This window comes from Bos taurus, chromosome 15 (genome assembly GCF_002263795.3).
Source record: "Bos taurus isolate L1 Dominette 01449 registration number 42190680 breed Hereford chromosome 15, ARS-UCD2.0, whole genome shotgun sequence".
Taxonomy (NCBI): domain Eukaryota; kingdom Metazoa; phylum Chordata; class Mammalia; order Artiodactyla; family Bovidae; genus Bos; species Bos taurus.
In genome coordinates this window covers 25,989,436-26,012,106 of record NC_037342.1, presented here as the reverse complement: position 1 = coordinate 26,012,106, position 22,671 = coordinate 25,989,436, and the positions used below count along the sequence as shown (strand labels likewise).

General features: G+C 41.0%; 1 protein-coding gene across 13 annotated transcripts in view; it reads left to right on the top strand.

Annotated features, from left to right (window-relative positions):
• CADM1 (cell adhesion molecule 1) overlaps nt 1–22,671 on the top strand; it is a 350,114-nt gene that overhangs the window by 58,951 nt on the left and 268,492 nt on the right. Inside the window, exon 1 of one of the 13 annotated variants that reach the window (XM_005215847.5) lies at nt 1–22,671. This exon is cut by the window's left edge and continues 15,415 nt beyond it. The exons of the other annotated variants lie outside the window; for them this stretch is intronic. The gene's annotated coding sequence lies outside the window, so the exon portion shown is untranslated. 13 annotated transcript variants of the gene reach the window in all.

Below are 22,671 nucleotides of genomic sequence, written 5' to 3'. Positions count from 1 at the left end.
ATGAATTGAGGCAAGAGGAAATAAAATGATTCCTGTTTAAATTTTTTAACATACTAATGAATTTGGTTCTTTAGGTCATTTTGGAAATATCCTTGGCATGAAAAACAAGGCATTTTCACACTTTGTCACATTGTCTTAGGTCAACCAAGGTAGTTGCAAAAAGCATTTTCTAAGCTGCATGCTGAATAAGGGTCAGTTAGTTGGAAGGCAGTGTTCTTTTTTATTCTGTTCATGTATTGGACAGAAACTTATGGGGCATTCTTTTTCTACTTATTCATTACTCCACTGACACCATGTAGGGATTTTTGTAGTAGAAATAAGTTCATGTTCTGGTCAGTAGAATGAAAAAGGGAAAGGAGTGTGTGCGTTTTAGGAATAGGGATGAGAGAAACTCCAACATATATGGTTGTTACAGGTCTAGTCACTGAGTCATGTCCAACTCTTGCAGCCCCATGGACTCTACTGCTAGGCTCCTCTGTTCATTGGATTCTCCAAGGCAAAAATACTGGAGTGGTTTGCCGTTCCCTTCTCCAGGGGATCTTCCTGACCCAGGGATCAAACCTGGGTCTCCTGCATTGCATGCAGACTCTTTACCAACTTGAGCCACCAGGGATGTGCTGTTTATTGAACATAAACTGTAAACATCAGGCACTAGTCTGTGAAACTGTATTAATCTGGGTCCAATTAAGAGAGAGAAAGCACACAGTTATTTCAAGAGGTAAAGACTCGTTCACTTGAACAGGGCATTGTATAATGAGGGATTTGCTAGTACGGTTTAAAGAGAATTCTAGAGTATAGGAATAGCAGATAAGAGAGCAGCCACTGTGCTGAGGTTGGGATAGAGAACCCTAGGAAGAGCTCCAGCCTCCTACAGGCGGTACTGCAGTGGGCACAGCTGTGGCACGCTGTGGCAGGGAGGTTGCTGTGCTGCTATGGAACTTGCTGGAAATTTGTTCTCTAGGATGCTGGGGGAAACTGTTCAGTAGACCGTGTCTCTTAGGAGGCACTTTGATACAGGATTTGCCTAAAGAGCATGCTGGGGAAGCTGCAAGCCTCACCTAAAGAGCATGCTGGGGAAGCTGCAAGCCTCTCCTAAAGAGCCTGCTGGGGAAGCTGCAAGCCTCTCCTAAAGAGCCTGCTGGGGAAGCTGCAAGGCTCTGGATATGCTTGGTCAGTTAGCTCTGTTGGACCTGAGGAATCCGTGAGCACCTCACGAGCTGGATACCGAAACCTAGTTCCTTCCACAGTGTCCCTCCAGTGTCCTCTACTGACAAACCTAACAGTGTGTCAGTGGGTAAAGGAAGAACATTTAAAAGGCTCAGATCCGTCTTCTCAGAGCAGGCAAAAAAGGGTGAATTTGAAGTTGAGAGGCAATAAACCAATAAAGACTCTTGAGAGTCCTTTGGACCACAGGGTGATCTAACCAGTCAATCCTAAGGAAATAAACTATGAATATTCACTGGAAGGACTGATGCTGAAGCTGCAATACTTTGGCCACCTAAGGTGGAGAGCCAACTCATTGGAAGGGACCCTGATGCTGCGAAAGATTGAGGGCAAGAGAAGGGGGCAACAGAGGATGAGATGCTTAGGTAGAATCACTGACTCAATGGACTTGAATTTAAGCAAATCCAGGAGCTAGTGAAGGACAGGGAAGCCTGGTATGCTGCAGTCCATGGGGTTACAAAGAGTCAAACACAACTTAGCAACTGAACAACCACAAGCCAATAACCAGCAAGGACATCTATGCTTCTTCTCATTTAATCCTAAAGAGACTAGAACTAGCTATTGTTTATTCCTCTTCAACAGGAGAAGAAATTGATTTAAGCTCAAAGAGATTAAATGATGTATTTAGGGCCATATAGCTAATAAATGGCAGAGCCACAACTTCAAACTCAGATTTATAACTTTTAAGGCCTATGTTCTTTCTACTGGCCTCTTTGAAGTGCAGATGTTTACAGTGGAAGCTGATAATTGTACCAAATACCCTTATCTAGGTAATATATCAGAGATTATATACTTAGTTCATCATATAGTTCAGGTCCCACTGGACCTACGGACAAGACGGATGATGTGGAGAATCATTAGAAGAAAATGGCAACCCACTCCGGTGTTCTTGCCTGGAGAATCTCAGGGACGGGGGAGCCTGGTGGGCTGCCGTCTATGGGGTCGCACAGAGTCGGACACGACTGAAGTGACTTAGCAGTAGCAGTGGCAGTAGCAGCAGATCATGTTTTAGGTTTTAAAGTGATAGGTTGTACATATTTCAGTGGCGTCTGGAAGCCTCTTATTAAGCGTATTGTAGTCGAGTTCAGGCTCCATACCTGTTTGGCCAGTTGATAGCTCCCAGGGTCTCAACCTGGGCTCTCTGGAGGGTAGGGGAAGATGGTGGCAAATCTTGGTTTTTTATTTAAAATGTTACTTTTTATCACCCCAGCCTCTCTCCCCAAGACTGCCTTTCCAGGATACTCTGCTCTTGTTTGTTTGCTGGTTGAGGTTGAATTTGTAACCCTGTTCTTCTGGAACCTCTCTGGTCCTGTTAAGCTTCTTTCTTTCACCTCATTTGGGATAACAGATTTATACCTAAGATTTTTGTAAAAGAAGTGTTATTTTCATACTGTTACACTGTAATTTTTACAGCTGCTTTATCTTTTGACTTTAGGTGAATTACTTAACCTCTCTGGGGCTTAGTTCTTTTCTTTCATCCATTCTTAAGTCTGTAAAGAGGGTGGCCTTTCTAACGCTCCTCTCATCTTAAAAACACTCAGTGGCTATCTCTAGTTTAACATCTTTTGGCAGCAGTTCCAAACACGTGAGCTTTTGGTTGCCTGATCCTGTCCCTGGCAAGTAGTTAATGAATTACAAATAAATAGAAAACAGTGTGATGTACTGGTGAGAACGTGGCTTTGAAGTCAGATCCACCGGGGTAGAAATCTTAGTACTAAAACTTCACTGTTACAAGGCCTTGGCCAGTACTTTATTTTTCTGTATCCTAGACTGTTACTTTGTCTCATAGCCACAGCAATGCCTTGCTCATTTTATTCATGTGAAGTAAGAGAAATGATATAATTAAAGCTCTTCATATAGCTACTGGCACATGGGAGGTATAAGTTCCTTAAGGCCAGGGTCCCATCTTGTTATTACAGTTCAGTCGCCCAGTCGTGGCCAACTCTTTGCAACCCCCAAACTGCAGCACGCTGCCAGGCTTCCCTGTCGTTCACCATCTCCCGGAGTTTGCTCACACTCATGTCCATTGAATCAATGATGTTATCCAACCATCTCATCCTCTGTCATCCCCTTCTCCTTCTGCCCTCAATCTTTTCCAGCATCAGGGTCTTCTCCAGTGAGTCAGCTCTTTGCATCAGGCGGCCAAAGTATTGGAGCTTCAACTTCAGTCAGCATTAGCCCTTCCCGTTGAGTGTTCAGGGTTGATTTCCTTTAGAATTGACTGGTTAGATCTCCTTGCAGTCCAAGGGACTCTTGGTCATCCTTGAATTGCTTATGTGCACTCAGTACCATCCTTACTTTGAACTAAGATGCTTAGATCCACTAGGAGAGTCCTTTCCAAGCTGAGTATCTTTGTCAGGTAAACACTTTTTGTAGGAATAATCGCCTTGGATTATTATTATTATATATAATATATATATTATATCTGTTTTATAAGCTTGATTGTACATATTATTGTATCTTTAAACAGTACATCTGTATAATTTTATTAAATTTCTTGTCAGTAGTTTTCAGTCTGATGACATGATTTTTTTAAAAAACCACTCTTATATGGCATAATAGTAACAATAATAACATTATTAAGGATTCACTATATGTTAGCCATTAGTCCAGGCAATTTACATGCACTAATCCTTTAATACTTACACCCTTCTTTTAATCTTCACCTTCTAGACAGGAAACTGAGGTACCCACAGGTTGAACAGCTTGCCTCAGATCATGCAGCTAGCATCAGGGGGAGCAGCCATCTGACTTCCGAGTCTCTGTTCTTCACTCTGATATTGAATTACCTAGTTCAGCTTGAGTTTTGAAACACTTCATCAGAGGTCACTGATGAAAATCCAATCAAATTCAAATCAGCCCAGTCTAGAAAGGGAAGGTGTATACTTCAAAGCAGCTTGACAAAATCTGTTTTTAAGCCTTTAAATATATTTCTGGGGGATTGCCTTCCTCTTTCCAAATACCTTCTGGGATCAGGATGAGCAAAAGCCCACGTGTACGTGTTATGTTTTAATATTAGAACTGTCTGACGCCAGAGTCTCTTGCAGTAGTTTTTGGTCTTTTTGCATCCCTCACACTTAGCCGCCCCTCTCCTCTCCACATCCCCGTCCCTGAAAACAGAACAGCAGTAACAGCCTCAAGCTCTGTGCACTTCCGTCTTCCCTGTGTGGGGTCTAGGGTTAGTTTCTCCCTGTAGCGTCCTAAATCTGTTTACTGACATTCTCTTTGCTGTGTGAGTAGTCTTTTAAATATGACGATGATAAAGAGGATTTGATTTCCTACTGATAATGTGAAATATTAGTAATTTAATTTCACAATATTGATGAATTAAAAAAAAAAAAAAAAGGGACCAGTGGCTTATTTTCATATTACATTAATGAAGCCCCAAAAGTTGTCTTCTGGCTCCCGCCTCTAGACAATTTGGAGATAGAGACCCAGGAACTCAGGAACCTGAATGAAGTATGTGTTCCGATGCCAACAAGCTTATTCTGTTTCTCCCTTTATTTTAGTACCAGCATGATTTGCACTGTTAGGGAAAAGATTGGCTTGGTAGACTTCAGGAACCACTTTAGTCAGTGTGGATAAATGAAAAAACACAAGTGATCAGCTTTCATCATGACAAATGGAAACTGTCATTTAATTTTTATCCCCAATTATACAGCTCCGGGACCAATTTTTCAGGTGGAATGTTGGAGCCATTAAAAAGAAATAAGTAAACTATGCCATATTCCATCATTTTTCTGGCAGCTAACCAATGATCTGTAGCCTTATTACATGTACGTTTTTATAGAGATATTTTTCTCTTAAGTTTGTAGAAAGCTTTATTAACTCTTTACTGATTTCTTCTGGAATGTGTTTTTCCAAATGAATTTTCTCTTTATCACTGAGTGTTGGTTGGGATTTACTTTTGATTTTGACTGGCAGCTATTTTCATCTTTTATGTTCTTCAATTGCTAGAATTGCATGGAGCAGTGTTTTTCTTAATTTCAGCTAGAGTTAGGCTAATTGTCCTAATGCTGGCTACAGACTGTGTTCATCTGGATTTCAGAATTGATTAGAAATATAGTACATATATAAAACTCACCCACTCACCTCTCATCTTTTACTTTGACTTGAAAAAACGTGGGTACTCCCTTCTGTGCTCCTGTAGCATTTTGTCTTTTCTTCTATTGTAGCACTTCACATGTCATGTTATACTATTATATCTGATTTTCTGTTCCCAAGTATTCTGAAATTTCAGGGCTATGGGCAGCCTTACAATTTGGCTGTTTTATCCTTGCATCCACAAACACAGCAGAATGCCAGGTACATGTTAGACAGACAAAAAATATTTTTCTGGAAGCCTGATTCAATGCTTTCTATTTCTTCTTTGGGAGATATTTATAATTAAAAGTTCTTCAACAATATTGAGATCCAGCATCTTCTGAGGACATTAAAATCCTTTATAACCATGTATTTAATCATTTTTATTCCATCTAGAAAAATTTTGCACATTACAAGTAGTCTTTGAATTTTAAAGGTGAAAGAAATTGAGATTACAGGTTACTAATGATTAGCCAGCTATTAAAAACTCCAGCGATAGCACTATGTGTGAAATCTAAAATATGACACAAAGGAACCTATCTATGAGACAGAAACATGGACATAGAAATTAGACTGGTTGAGGGATGGGTGAGGGAAGGATTGGAAGTTTGGGATTAGCAGATGCATACTGGTATAAATGGTTAAAAGAAAAAGATTGTATTGTATAGCACGGGGAACGATGTTCAATATCCTGTGATAAACCATAATGGAAAAGAATACGAAGAAGAATGCATATATACGTATAACTGAGTCATTTTCTTATGTATCAGTAATTAACATGACATTGTAATTCCAACTATACTTAAAACTCTGGAGAGAGGCATCGCTGGGATTAGAACCATTGACTTCTGGCTTCCATAACAAAAGAATTTTGGAAAAAACTCCAAGTTACACTGCTTTGGGACTTTGTGCTCAGATTGTACACTCTACCATTACTTGTATTATCAAAAATACCAGTGATCTATTTTGATGCATAATTAATGTATAAAGTGGTGGTCACAGTGATGGTTTGAAAACCAGGTTGTTTGGCTTTTACAGAAGCTGGTTAATGGATGGGGCCTATTAACTATGTTTATCTACATGTGGATTTTTTTTTTTTTTCTTGGTTCAAATCTTTTTCCCTTCATTCACCTAATTAGTAAATCCTGGGATTTACTAATCTTTGGCTCAGAGCTGGAGAATGTTTGTCTGCTTGATGTTAGCATCAAAACAGTTAAATTTAGTTTTCAATAGAAGAGGTCCTGGAATGTATTGTGAACAATACGCAGCATTTTCTTCAGCTCTGTGCCTTGGCATATGCTTGGAGGAGAAATGATACCCTCTTGTACCTACGTACAGATCTGTCATCTGGTACTCTTACCATTAGAATATGCGAGTAAGCTTATAAACATGCTGATGAGAGGACTCATGGCTTGGAAACTTGTTAAGTAAAAGGTGTTAGATCATGTATCTTGTCCTCAGGGGTTCTGGGCTAAATAGCTGCACTTATCCTTATTAATGCCTGCAGACTTCTGCTTCTGAAGATGCAAATGGCCTGTTGTAAGAGTTGCTATAGTACAAAGTTTCTTTTAGACAAGCTGTTTATTGGGAATATTAACAGCCTGATATTAGCTTGGCAAAGAGCAAAAAACTTAGCAGTTTGGGAAATAAATGTGCATGATTGCTAATCTGTCATAAATCATTGCTTGTGTTAGGTATCTATTTTTAAGGCTACATTAGGTCTTCTGATGGGAGGAAGAACTTTTGGATTTGGCTAATGTACCTGCACTGATGGAGAGAACGTAATATCCTGTCTGTTCTCTTGTGTTACAAATGAGAACTTTTCTTGCAGAGCTGGAGAAGACCTTAGAGACTGTACTCAGCATAAAGCTTAGAAGTGGCCTTTTCATAGAGTCACAGATGTAGAAAACAAGCTATGGTTACCTGGGGGGAAGGAGGTGAGGGATAAATTGGGAGATTGGGATTGACATATACACACTATATATAAAATAACTAACAAGGACCTACTTACTGTATAGCATAGGGAGGTCTACTCAATGCATACGCTGTAATGGCCTATCTGGGAAAAGAATCTAAAAGAGAATGGACATGTATATGTACAACTGATTCCCTTGTTGTTGTACAGCAGAAACTAACACAACATTGTGAATCAACTATACGCCAATACAGTTTTTTTTTTTTTTTAAAGTAGGCCTTTTCATGTTTGGATAGCCATATTAGAATGGTCTTACATATATTATGAAAGTGAAAGTGAAGTCGTTCAGTTGTGTCCAACTCTTTGCGACCCCATGGACTGTAGCCTACCACACTCCTCTGTCCATGGGATTTTCCAGGCAAGAGTACTGGAGTGGGTTGCCATTTTATCCCCTGTAACATCCACTCCTCTGTCCCTTTCCCTTTCCTAGAGTCTAATCCTTTCTTGTCAATTGTCCATTTAGTGTGACATCCTTGACTGTGCACAGTCTTAAATTCCCTTATATATCAGATTATTTTTTAGATTTTATTGTTTTTAAATTGAAGAATAGTTGATTTACAATGTTTTGTCCGTTTCTGATTTCGGAGAAGGCAATGGCACCCCACTCCAGTACTCTTGCCTGGAAAATCCCATGGATGGAGGAGCCTGGTAGGCTGCAGTCCATGGGGTCGCTAAGAGTCAGATACAACTGAGCAACTTCACTTTCACTTTTCAGGTTCATGCATTGGAGAAGGAAATGGCAACCCACTCCAGTGTTCTTGCCTGGAGAATCCCAGGGACGGGGGAGCCTGGTGGGCTGCCGTCTATGGGGTCGCACAGAGTCGGACACGACTGAAGTGACTTAGCATAGCATACTAAGTCTCTCTGTAAGTTCCATTTTTTATTCGAATGCTCAGACCTTCAAGGCGTTCTCTTCATTGTTGAGTTCCACCCTTCCTGGTGCATATCGCCGTCTATTCACGTAAGGGGAGAGACCCTCAACCAACACCTCCAGGGACAGGCCTGAGAAGGCAGGGACTTCACTGTTTTACAGTATTTTTTTTCTCCCCCCAGGAAAAAGACACATTTCTATTCCCTATTTCTAAGAGTCGTGATTGCTAAAATTTTGAACTAAACTTAGATTGAAAGTGAAATGGCTCAGTTGTGTCTGACTTGCTGTGACCCCATGGACTAGCCAGCATACTGGAGTGGGTAGCCGTTACTTTCTTCAGGGAATCTTCCCAACCCAGGGATCGAACCCAGGTCTCCTGCATTGCAGGTGGGTTCTTTACCAGCTGAGCCACAAGGGAAACCCACGAATGTTGGAGTGGGTAGCCTATACCTTCTTCAGGGGATCTTCTTGACCCAGAAATCAAACTGGGATTTCCTGCATTGCAGGTGGATTCTTTACCAACTGAGCCACCAGGGAAGCCCAAACTTAGATTATTGTCCTTGAAAAATGAAAGCCAAAGGGCCACTGAGTATCCAGTTTTCTCAGAAGCTCCGAAGGAAAACTTCAGGAAGCAGAGTTCATTGGCTCATTATTCAAACGGTGGTCTTATGGTCCCATTTGACCTCGCAGCTCACTCCATGGAGTAGTGGTCTTTGCCCCAAATTCACCTTTGCTGCCTTTATGGAGTTCATACACACATACTTGCCTATGAGGAGGAACAGTTCACGTCTCTCTGAAGTAGTAAAGCACCCTATTGCATTTAGTTGATTCCTTAGAGATTTTCCTGGGTGGAGTGTGTCATTTCTGTCTTTGTATTTGCTTTATGTTTCACTCCAGAATTCAGCACGTATTTGCTGAGCACCCATCGTGTGCCAGGCACCATGCTGGATATTGGGATACTGGTTAACAAGCAGATAGGATGCCTTTCCTCCAAGAGCTCAGAGTCTAGTAAGAATAAGGCCCTGAAATAGTTACCGCATATTATGTGTGATAAGTATAGGGAAAATCTCTGTCAGGGGATGAAATGTGTGCTGTTTGCAATATTGATGCAGTGATGATATATTCTGAACCAAAACCCCACAAAAGATTATGAGAAATGAAGAAGATTATGCCAAATAATTTTTTTTTCCTGCCAAAATCACATGTGGATGGAGATACTGAAAATATAGTTTGGACATTAAATTAAATGCATTTCTGGGACATTTCAATCACCCTGGTGGGCTCAGACGGTAAAAAATCTGCCTGCAATGCAGGAGACCTGGGTTCTATCCCTGGGTCAGTAAGATCCCCTGGAGAAGGGAATGGCTACCCACTCTGGTGTTCTTGCCTGGAGAATTCCATGGACAGACGAGTCTGGCGGGCTACAGTTCATTGGGCTGCAAAGAGTCAAACATGTCTGAGCAACTAACACACAAACAAGTACTAAGGGGGTAGAATATTTGAAATCAGTGCTGCCTTGGCAAATTCAGGATAAATGTTTGCTGTTCTGATTTCTGCCACTTGTAGAGCTGTTAATACAGGGAACAGATTTTAAAAAAAATTTACAAGTGTATAATAACATAACAGAGTTTATTAAAAATATGATTTACTTTAGAAATTCTGAACCGTATTCCAATGTTTTGATGGGAAAAAATAAACTAGAAAAAAGCGAGCAATTGTTCATGTTCTTCGTGCAGATATTATGAAAAGACCTTCTGTGCTACTGCAGTGTAATGGATTCCCTCTCTCAGAGCACCACTTGGCTGTGCTTTGTCATTAGAGTTGATCTGACAATTTCTCATAGATAACTTTGAAATGAGTTTGCATTCGTGACTTTGCATAAGAATTGTATGCCTTTAATATTGCTGAGGTCAGCATGTGGACATCTCTGCAAAACATTAGTTAAAGAATTGGTTCTCCTAAGCTGCAGTCTGTCAGCAGAACACATCCTTTGAGGCCATGAAGAGAAACGTGCAGTGCTTCAGTGTTTGTTGTTGTTATTCAGTTGCTCAGTTGTGTCTGACTGTGACTCCATGGACTGCAGCATGCCAGGCTTTCCTGTCCTTCTCCATCTCCTGGATCTTGCTCAAACTCATGTCCATTGAGTCGGTGATGCCATCCAACCATCTCATCCTCTGTTGTCCCCTCCTCCTTCTGCTCTCAATCTTTCCCAGCATCAGGGTCTTTTCTAATGAATCGACTCTTCACATCAGGTGGCCAAAGTATTGGCGCTTCAGCTTCAGCATCACTCCTTCTAGTGAATATTCAGGATTGATCTCCTTTAGGATTGGCTGGTTTGATCTCCTTGCAGTTCAAGGGACTCAATGTATTAATCCACAGCAATCAGTGAACCACAGACCACCAGGAGTGGTCTCTTGTCTCTAGTCTCTGGTGAAAGAACTAGAAGGGAAACATGTTTAAAGTCATGAATGGGTTCTAGACAATAGCATCTATCTGGTCTACTCTTACCTGCAGTCAAGTGAAAGTTAAAGTGAAGTCTTTCAGTCGTGTTCAACTCTTTGCGACCCCATGGACTGTAGCCTACCAGGCTCCTCCCTCCATGGGATTCTGCAGGCAAGAGTACTGGAGTGGGTTGCCATTTCCTTCTCTAGGGGATCTTCCCGATCCAGGGATTGAACCCAGGTCTCCCACATTCTAGGCAGACGCTTTAACCTCTGAGCCACCAGGGAAGCCCCTGCAGTCAAGGTTACACCTAAATCATCTAAGATGGATGGACTTGCTGGGTGGTGCTGGAGGTAAAGAACCCACCTGCCAATGCAGGAGACATAGGAGATACAGGTTTGATCCTTAGGTTGAGAAGATCCTCTGGAGGAAGGCATGGTAACCCACTACAGTATTCTTGCCTGGAGAATCCCATGGACAGGGGAGCCTGGCAGGCTACAATCCATAGGGTCACAAAGAGTCAGACATGATTGAAGCAACTTAGCACACACTAGGCTCCTTTTAAGATGCCATGGCACCAAATCTTTGAGTATATGGTCTTCCTTGTGCCCCTCATATCATCTCTCCCTCCACTCCAAGGTGGTAGTGGTTAACCTTTCATTATAAAATCGTTGCACTCAGAGCTCCTTGCTGAAGTACTGCTGGAGGGTTATAGGTTGCATGTTTGAAAAGTCCTTTGAGTTGGAGTAAGTTTTGTAACTGCTTTGCATGGCAGGAAGAAGCCTCTCTGATGACTCACTGAGCCTGTTTTGGAGTGGGTGCTCTGATGATAATGTGTCACCTTTAATACTGCTTGACAGGATTTAACCACACATGCAACAAATCAATGGAGTGGAGCGCAGATGCACTTGATCTATATTGTTTGTCTTCTTTTGACTGATGCAGACCAAAAAAAACAAAACAAAACTTGATAGCTTCTTGGTTAATACAGCTTTGGTCTGAAAAGCAGGCTGTGATGTATTTGGGGGTGCATATGCCAAGGCCTGAAACAAAGAAGATATTTACTAGTCTGGACAATAAATAGGCAATATCCAGCTAAACAATGCTACAGGAGGAACCTGGTTCTTTGGCACACACAATGTTATGTCAGAGTTCTCTAATACATTATTACTGTCATTGACAAATATATAGCCCACTAAAAATCATAAATGATCATTTTAATGAAAGTTGCATCATTTGTGAGTGGTACTTGCCTATACTTATTTTTAGAGCTGTGAAAACAAATTAGAAACAAGGCTGATGGTTCTACTTTCTTCTTTTATTTATTTTTGCCTCTTCCAAACCTTCATGAACAGTTTGGACTGTCGGATTTGTTTCATTGTTTCCTTCCACTGCCTCTAGAACATCTGTTGGAAAATAATGCTTGTCCTGTCAGTTTCCAGAATCAGCAGCAAACCAAAGTGTGTGTTCAAGGTGGGTGCCAGCATTGCACTACCGCTGCCACCAGGCTACCGGAAGGATGGGCTTGATCCTATTGTGGTAAAAATCACTTTTAAAAACCATCTGGACACCTAGATTCAGGAATAGGACGTTCATCCCAAAATGGACCAAGCAGAACACCAGCAGAGATGTGATTTTGGGGCCGAAGGCACAAATACAGGATGATTATTGCCTGTTATTTAGTGTATGATTCTTTGTTCTAAGACTAGGTGATACTGTTTTTGCTGGAAGCTCACAACAGATCAATAGTAATTTTGTTATGGGCCAGATGTCAAAACAGAAATGTGCTCTCAAATCCCACTGACTTGCTCTGACAACTAGTATGCTAAAATACGCTCGCTCAGCAATCAGGCATTTCACAATACTCCCCTAGTTCTGCTTTGTTTTTTGTTAAATTTTTTTATTCATGTGGAGCCTTAAAGCTAGGCGTTGTTAGCAAAGATTCTCCTGTATTTGTTTTCCTTTCTCTAGTACACACTTCTTTTGATTGAGAGGAGAGAAACCTCCTCAAACTCTCCCTTTTTATCCACCCTGATAATGAGTTAGGTGCTGTCTATACTGTAACTTCTGGCGACAGGTATCATTTTCATGGCAATAAATAAAAAAATCTGCAGTAGGAAAGTGGTTCCGAAGGAAAGCCAGCCAGCAAGAAGCATGTGCTCTGTGTAGTTCCTCTCTCATCCGATTTTGAAGTTGTCATTTCAGTCTGATTTGGACTGGGGAGTTCAACATTTTGGGATGAGAGGAACTTCAGGGATATTACTAGCCTCTTGCTTTGGGGGCATTCCTCTTTTTTCCTCTCCTCTCTTTAGTGAAGTTGCTGACTATCCACCAGCTTTTGGGTAGGATTAGGACAGCATTCTGTAGTCATGAACACTTCTTCTTGTGCTTATTTGTTATTATACTCAAGATGAATCAGGTGGCAACAACTGGCAAATTTGGGTACATGTTTTGTCAATGTAATTTAAAATGGTGTTAGTTTCCTAAGTCCGTTTGGTCTGGTCCTTATGTCTTGTAAATCTGGGCCTAGCTTTTTTCTTCCCTTTCCCTCAAATCAGGAAAAGAAAAAGGGAAAGGCTTTCTTTTTCAGATCATGAAAGAACTGAACAAGCTGAGAATTATTTGTTCAATAATGTGATGGAGGGACTTCCCTGGTGGTCCAGTGGTTGAGATTATTCTCTGTGCTTCCGATGTGGAGGGTGTGGGTTTGATCCCTGGCTGGGGAACTGTATCCCACATGCTGCATGATGAGGCAAACAAATAAAGTGATAGAACTTTCCATTCTACCTTTGGGCGATTCTTGCATTTCTTACCATTATTGAATTTTCTGGGAGTAGAAATATCTCTAAGTGGGAAGAAATATTCCATCCAAGGATGTAAGTACTCTGAGAGCTGAATACTCTGCCAGATTTTGTTGTCTGTTGTTGTTCAGTCACAGTCGTGTCCAACTCTTTGGGACCCCATGGACTGCAGCACACCAGGCTTCCTTGTCCTTCACTATCTCCCGGAGTTTGCTCAAACTCATGTCCATCGTTGTCTGTGAGTACATGTAATTCTTGGTGCTGCCCCACAGACTTCTCCAGCAGACATTTTACTCACAAGAAGGATTACTTGGATTCTATTGTTCTTTCATATTTATTGCCAGTGCTATCTAGAGCTCTGAAGCTGCTAGGAGTTAGGAGAACAAAGTTCAATTCAGACTCAGGCACCTTTTATAAGCTCTTTGGTTTATTGACTGACCACTGAAAGAGGACCTTTTTAAAGCAAAAATTAAGTGTGCTGTTACTGCATTCCAGACTGTTAGAAGTAGAGGGGATGGCATGATCAGTAAGTCAGTCCCTCTCGTTTCAGAAACAAGCACGTCATACTTGGGACACTGCTGTCCTGCTGGGGTGTTGGGGACGGTGGGTTTGCTTTCATTTATCCTCATTCTCTTAGTTGTTTCTCCTGAAAACTAAGTGCATGAATTACTGAATTACAGGACAGAGCAGCTAAATGGTCCACTGAGAATTAAGTTCAAGACTTGGACTCATGGGCCAGAGCTTACCAATTACACTTATTGTCATTGTTATGACCTCAGATGTATATAAATCCAAAAGAGTCAAAGTACATGACAAAGGAACTTGAGACATAGAAGAGTCGAGAAGAGAATGCCAGGTGGGCTCCCCGCCCCAACAAAATTCAGTAAATAGGTGGGAGTTGAATTTGAGAAGCACACTTATTAACTGAGAGCAAAGCAGCAAAGCCACTCAGTAGGTGACTCATGTTTCCAGGAATACGTTTGGAAAAAGCTGTAACAATATTTATTCACATTAAAGAATATAAAAGATTTCAGAATTGGAAAAAAAAGAAGATATGTGACCATCTTGACCCTTTGTGTCATATGATAGACATAAAATAAGAATTTTTTAAAAAATTGAAGTCTAGTTGATTTACAGTATTGTGTTAGTTCCAAGTGTATGGCAAAGTGATTCACTTATATGCATGCTGAGTCACTTCAGCCGTGTCCGTCTCCTTGCAACCCCATGGATGTAGCCCACCAGGCTCCTCTGTCCATGGGATTCTCTAGGCAAGAATACTGGAGTGCGTTGCCATGCCCTCCTCCAGGGGATATTCCCTACCCAGGGATCGAACCCATGTCTTTCATGTCTCCTGCATTGAGAAGTGGATTCTTTACCACTAACGCTACCTGGGAAGCCTGAATCTGTCTATACACGTAATCTATAGATAATGTATATATACATATACGTATATATACTTTTTCAAATTCTTTTCCATTATAAGGTATTACAAGATACCTTGTAATATAGAACAGGTATCGTTCCCTGTACTCTACAGTAGCTCCTTGTTTGTTGGTTTTGTATGAGATGTATGTGTGTGTATATGGTACTTTTTTCCTAATTTATTTTATTGAGTGAAGCGGGTTAGTGCATAAAACGAAGAGCAGAAGATAGTTAACTTTTTCATATTCAGAGCCCCCATCACCGTGATATCTATTTTTAGCCCAAACCCTGTTGCCTAGTGTCTTTGTAGAGACACTGAAAGTGAAAGTGAAGTCGCTTAGTCGTGTCCGACTCTTTGCGACCAAGAAATACTGAAGCAGTACCATTTGTGGTTTCTCAGAGGGGTTTGTAGATTTCTTAAATGTTCACCATCGTGTACTAAGCTTTTTCTAAACCAGAAAATACTGGTCTATACCAGGAATTGGAAAATGCTTTCTGTAAATATATGAGGCCTTTTGGACCACAGATTTCTGTCAATGAGTTCACTCTGCTGTTGTAATATGAAAACAGCCATAGGAAATGCATATGAGTGTGGCTGTGTGCCAATAAAACTTTATTATGGATACTGGCAATCTGGATTTCATGCAATTTTCATGTGTCATGAGATGTTATTCCTCTTTTGATCTTGTCAACCGTTAAACAGCATAAAAATCACTCTTAGCTTTGTGTGGGTTTGGCCCGCAAATGGTAGTTTGCCAACGCCTACCCCAGACCGTCTACTGTTTATTTTTCCCAACCCATGCTATTAGGTAATCTGAAGCTTTATCATTTTATAATGGAATGTGGTAGCAACTATGCGAGAAAGCGAAACAGTCATCACAGTCCTCAGAGAACTGATCCTCTAATCGGAACTCAGCTTTTCAGAAAATCTCATGCAAAGAGTGTTGTTTGTTCCATTTGATTTCAGGCCAGTGGCTTGAAGAGTAGGGAGGAGAGGTGAAAGCCAGCCAGTGACAGGGTCCTTGCCTCCCGCCCACACTGTGCTTTTGCTGTGCGCAGATGACCTCATTTAATCCTCATGAGATTTGCCTGAGGGGAGAACTATTTTCAACCCATTGTACAGATAAGGAAACAAGGCATATAGAGCTAGGAAACTTGAAGATAGTAAATGGCAGAGCCTGGTTTCTAACCCAGGATCTCTGACGCAAGGTGGGTAGTTGGAGCAGGAAACAAAAATCACTTGGCTGATTTAGAGCACTTAGCTGGGGCCTGGCATATGGTCGGTCCTGGGTATGTATTAATATTATTGATTTGTCTGTTGCAAAGGAGAAGGGACGGGTGATGAAGGAAGGAATAATGAGGCTTTAGAGACTAAAGAATACGATACCTTTGTCAGAGATTCAGTTGAACCTTCAGTCAGCCTGTATCTTGTCAAGCCAAAATATGCTTTTGGAAACCAAAGAGGAGTCATAAAAAATAAAAGTTCAGAGAAACTCATGTATTTAAAAATGTGGCAAATCATAGACGCAGAGAACCCAGTGTGAAGGTCCTTACTCCTGAGTTCATGAACTCCCATTTGATGGCTGGAGTGTCGTGTTTTAGAAAGCTAGAGGGAATTTTTTGACTCATTGCCAGTCATTTACTTAAACTTAAAAGATCTTTGCATTAAAATTACTTACTTGAAGTGCTGGCAGGCTGATAAATTCAGGGGGCTATTTTAAACATTGTCAATCTAAAATGTAATCCTATTAAAATAATGGAGTATTTTTTGAGTGGAGAATTCCCTCGTCTTCCTGTCCAAGGCTCGCAAGAGAACAACATAAAAGGCATCCCAGAATGTCCTTTGAACATCATTGAACCCACTGATGTGTTTGCACAGCTTGCTTCTCATCAGCAGAGAATTTCCTTGCTGCACCCCTTTAAAAGGCAAAGCCCCACCGTAGTGACAGGTTTATTCTAATCCTGGGATAGGGGGATTCTATTGCTATTTGGAATGATCCCTTGTAGGTTCTGGAAACCTTCTTGGTTTCTTCATTTATGCTCATTTCTCTGTGTGATCGAAGATCCTGTGGAACTTGAAACGTTAGCATTTTCTTCCTTCTGTTCGTTTCTGGGGCTCCTTTTCATCCAGCAGTGTGGGTTACCTTGAGATAAATTGGTTTATGGCATGCCATTTTCGGTAAAACTCTGCAAAAGAAATGGTCACATAACTCAGAAAGGTTTGCCCTTGGAGTGATTTAGTCATGCTGGATGATAGCTGAGGAGGCTTATTGACTCTGAGCTCCCTTTGGAACCAGATTCAGAAAGCTGTGCACTTCTGTGGCACCTGGGAGACACTCAGTTGAATAGAGCTACGGAGAAAAGCATTTCAGTTATTGGCATCTTTCCTAATGCATTTTGTATGTGTCTATACCGCAGGGAGAAATGTGTGGTTATTGTTGAAATATTATCTACATGGCTCTGCAGAAGAAGAAAAGGCCCCGTACAACAGTCAACACATTAAGTCTCGTGATGTTGTAATGCTTTGGGGGCTGTGCATCTCTCCCCACCAAACGCCGGTGCAGATATATGGCTTCATCGTTTGGATTCCCTCATTAGACATACAAAAGCCCTTAAAGGGACCTTGAACTTGACAAGTTGAACCTTGAACATGACATAATTTGGAATGTTGTTTAAACATTAGTGTTTTTGTTGTTGTTCACCTGATTTTAACCAGGAAGCTAGGCTTTGATCATCTGAGTGTGCTGTACGAATCTAGGTAGGATGTCAAACTCTCAGAAGTGCACAGAAATTAATTTCTTTCTCCTTCTGCACAGATAGACTCCTGTTCAAATGAAAATGTGTGTGGACAGATTTTTGTTTGTCATGTGTGAACTGGGCATGTTGGTCTAAAAGGAGCAGTTTTAAGTGGGTGGATGTGTCAGACCCTCCGGCTATCAGAGCCACCTTATTTCCACAAATCTCTTCTCATATAACAACATTGCAGGAAGTCTGGATAATTGATTCTCCTGAGCAATACAAATATTGGGATGCTTAATCATTCCAAGAGATGGTCAGAGCTACTGCTTTTATATTTTTAAAAAAACATTTGTTTACTCTGCTCAGGCATTCATTAAGCACTTATTGATCAACAGTCTACCATGGGCCAGGCTCTAGGCTGGATGATGAGGAGGCCAAGGGGGAGAAAGGCATAATCTCTGACCTCATAGCTCACCAAGGAAGGCAGATCCCAGATGGATAATTGCAACGCATGCAACAATTAATTTAGGATGTTTTTATTTAATGAGTATGTGCTAGGTGCTGAGTGGAAGAAGCCAGTGGTAAGCAAAAGCAGATTTGGCCTCTGCCCTCATGCGCCTTGCAGTCAAGGAGTAATTATTAAATATACTTAATATAATTATTTATTAAGCGAACGTCGCACAAATGTACAGTTATTAAGTGGTCCAAGTGTCATGGAGGAGAAACCTATAGCTCAGTGAAATCATAAACTAAGAGAACTTGGTGTGGTCTGGATGGCCAGAGTGGGAACCACAGAAAAGTGATGATTGACCTGTGACTGAAGGGCCGGTGTGAGTTAACCAGGCCATAAATTGTCGGAAGTGCTTTCCAGAAGGAACCAAGTGCGTTAAAGGGATTGAAAGAAGGCCATTGTGGCTGGAGTCAGAGGGCGAGTGGAGAGGTGGGCAGTGGTCAGGCCGCTCAGGGCCCTGTAGGCTCTGGGAAAAATTGGGGGCTTTATTCTAAGAAACATGGAAAGGCTTTGAGAGGGTTTAAGAAATTAGGAAGGGGTAACATGATCCTAGTCATTTCCTGAGAAAGAGCACTTGGGCTCCAGTGTGAAGGGGTATGAGTGGATGCTGATGGGGCCCCATAGCTTAGGAGGCTACTGTCTGGACAAGAGGTGGCAGTGGCTTGTGTTAGGGTGGTGGTGTAGGGGCAAGGAGAGAAGTGGGTGAAGCTGAGCAGTATTTAGGGGCCGTATCTGCAAGCTTGGTGATGGACTGAATATGGTCTTATGAGGGAGGTGGACGGTCCCAGGATGATAGAGTCAGGGTCGTTTAGTGACACTTTATTCTGACACTTAAATAATCCGGAATAATTCATATTTTACTGCTCTGAGATTATACTGGGAGTATTTCTAATAAAAGTTGTCAATCTGTTTTCCAGTTTTCTGGGACTTTTTTTGTATCTTTAAGAAAGGAAATCACAATCCTTACCCCTCCTGTTCCTTTTAGTATAATTAAGGCTGTAGAAGTGCTCAGTTATGACTCCAGAAAGAAGTGCAAAAAGATGCAGACCCAAGCCAGAAGATAATATCAAAGTGAAATATTTCCACTAATGTCAGCAAAATGTAAAAATATCATCAGAAACAAACATGTGCTCCCTCCCACCTGTCCTGCCGATTTTAATTCAGAAAATTGAAATGATTTTTCTCATATCAAAAATGAGTGAAAATACTAGGGAGTCTTTTTATTCTTTATAAACTGAAGTCAGAGTAATTTATTTTATCTGGAGGAGAGTATTAAATTAGCTGTCAACTGTGCTACACAGGTGGATGGTAACTTTGGAATTGAAATGACCAAATCTCCAGTCTTGAGGCATTCATTTTAATCTCCGTTTTCCATTGAAATAGGCAAAACATGAAATGTTGAGATAATGGCACTAAAATTCCAAGTAATTGCTTTTGTTAGCTCAACTCATGTTTACTCATATTAATTACTGAAATTTGATAACCTCTTTGTTTTCTACTTAGCATGACTCTGAATGCAGGGACAGAGCCATCAATCAGGTAGGCGGTTCTCACCGAAGGCCGGACTCCTTTGCTTTGATGTTGGCAGCTTAAGGCTAATTCCTTCCGCTTGATAGGTTTATAATTCAAGAAGATGTGATTTAATGTTGATGGAATTTATTTTTGAAACACATTATAGGACGAAAGCCTTTCAAAGTAAAAAATGAACTTTTGAGGTAAATCTTAAGTAAACAAAGGCTGTCAGGTTCTCTCCACACCCAATTTTAGAGATCTCTATAGAACTGTGGACCTGTGCCATGCATGTCCACCCTTCAGCTGGAGGGGATGAGGTGGTGAAAGGAGAAAATGCAAGAGCTCTTGAGTCTTAGAAACAAGGTAGGCAATTAAAGACATCAACTTTTTCCTTCCTCTCCTCTTTGTGAATGTGTTTCACGTTGCCTTCTCTTCCTCATACCTTTTCATTTATGGTATTCCTTACAAGTTGTTTTTCCAAAGGTGAACCTGAAATATTCAAGTTTTTAATATTTCATTCAAACTCTAGGTTTGTAGAGTTTGGAGGGATCCTGAGTCCATTTGTTTTCAATCTGCTGATTCATACATTTCTTCAGCCTCTCATTTATTTCATTTATACATTCATGCCCTCTAGAAGCGTTGAGTTCCAGTCACTGCTCTACGCATGGAAACTAAGCAGGTAACAAGCTACACTAAGTCTTTGCCCTCATGGACATCTTTCTTTTGGACACTATTGTTATTAGACCCCGCCTGCCAATGCAGGAGACATAGAGACTCACTTTCAATCCCTGGGTCAGGAAGATCCCCTGGAGGAGGGCATGGCAACCCACTCCAGTATTCTTGCTGGAGAATCCCATGGGCAGAGGAGCCTGATGGGTTACAGTCCTTAGGGTCACAAAGAGTTGGACATGACCGAAGCAACTTAGCACACACACACACACTATTAGTACCACCTAAAATCACCTCGGACATGACTGAGTGACTGAACTGAACTGAACTGAAAATCACCTTATCCATTTTTTTCTTTTTTCTTTGGTAATGTCATGGCATTGACAACTCAGTAGAGCTCACCAGAGAAACTTAATGCCTGCTGTTTGATGAAAATTGTCCCAAAATGGCATACACAATTCTATGCCTTTTAAAAAACATAGGAGATTGAATTTTGTTTTGTGTGAATAACCCAGGATCTTGTAGAATGCTAATCAACTTATTCGAGTCCATTCATATGGATTGGTTGTTTTGTCCATTCTGCACTCAGAGAGATGGCTAGGCTTTTCTTAGTTCTCAGTAATTTTTAAAAATGGTTTTTCTTATCTCTTCTTTTGCTCTCAGCTTTTTCTTTTTTTTTAAATTTGTTTTTATTTTGTTATAAGTTGGAAAACTGGATAACTAAGACTATCAGATGTATATGAAAAGTATGTTAATAGAGTAAATGGTGATGGCCCATCATCTTCCATTGAGTAAAATCTTGTCCATGACTTGCTTAGGGCTTAAGTAGGCCTGTGGCGTTGGTGTGACTTAGTGCCCGCCATGGAGCTCTGACACTCCCCTCTGATGCTCTGGGAAGCTGGACTTGCTGAATACCTGGCCTCATAGATGAGACACTGCTAAAAGTATCTTGCCTGAGACACGTTCCAGTCCTTTGAGGTGATAACCTCTTAACCATAATGAAGTATAATGTTTTATAATTTTATCCTCTCTTGAGTTTCCATGTGTGGGTGGAGACAGACAGACAGACACACACACACAGAAGTAGCCTTTTCTCCACAGCCAAGCTTTCTTGAGTGAAGTCTTTAAAATGATATTTCTATATTTTGTCAGTTGGATGCCAAGAATTATAACAAAGCACAGGGTTGTGAAAATAAGAATCGAGGAGCTCATAGACAATTGCAGAGCTTCTAGACTGGATGCTAGATGACACGAATGCACAGCATATTGATTTGGGGACTAAGAGCTATCCATAGTTCAGATACGAGCTATGACAGATGGGGGTTCACTAACAACAAATCTGATGACTTCTAGGCACATTTCCAAACACAAGAAATTCACCACATGCAAGGACTCTTGCCATTCTTAATGGATTCACTTTTATATAAATGAGTCCCATTTATATATTTTCTTCCATGGCCAGTTATCCTGAAGGTGTTATAAGAATTAATATTTTATTATTTTTTTCCATTTAATGGATGTATTGCCATCCTGTAGTAAGGTAGTTATATTGATAAAGTTGGCTCTTTTCTAAAGGAGCCCATAAATATTTAGATGTTTAAAATAAATGTCTAGATATTTTAAACTTACATAAATTCACAATCCACCAAAACTAGATACAAATATTCTAGATATTTGTATCCTTGTCTTGAAATGCTTTTCAAAAGTAACACTTTTAGAGGAGGTAGAATCAGTTCATCTGCTAGTCCTTTGATAGAACTTGAAAGACTCAGATGTATTTCCTTTAGTTCTTGATGTTGTCCCCTTCAGTTACCTCCCAGTTTATTATAAATATATTTTTTCTTTAACTTCTAATTAGTCAAGAAATATATGAATATATTTCCCTTTAAAAGTATTTTAGAAAAGGCTGAAGTCCTCATTGATGGATGCCTAGTGGGGTCCGCTAACTTGTTTTCCTCTGTATTTGCTCATGTCTCTGTCTACCTACCTGTCTGTCTGTGTGTATCTGTGTCTGTCCGTCCAGATGGAGATGTAAACATATAGTTCGTGGGAATGCTGTGGGATGGCGTATGTGCTAGCATACCGCACACATCATTCTGCAGCTTAGTCCCTTCCACGGCGGTGCCCAGAAGCCCGTCCGTGTTGTTGCATGCAGGTTTTGCTTGTTCCACTTAGCTGCTACCTTGTACCCCAAAGCACACATATACCTGTTATTCAGCCGTCCCCCTGTTGATAGGCACATGGGCTGTCTGCAGACTTTTCTTACGTCAGTGAAGGTTCGTGTACGTGTCTCCTTGTGCACGTGCGCCGAGGATACCCGCCAACAGAGAGCGTTGCTGGACCGCAGAGTCTGCACATGGAGAACTTCATTCATCTTCTTCGTCTGACTGTTGGTCATTTTAAGCTTTCTGTCAGTAACTAG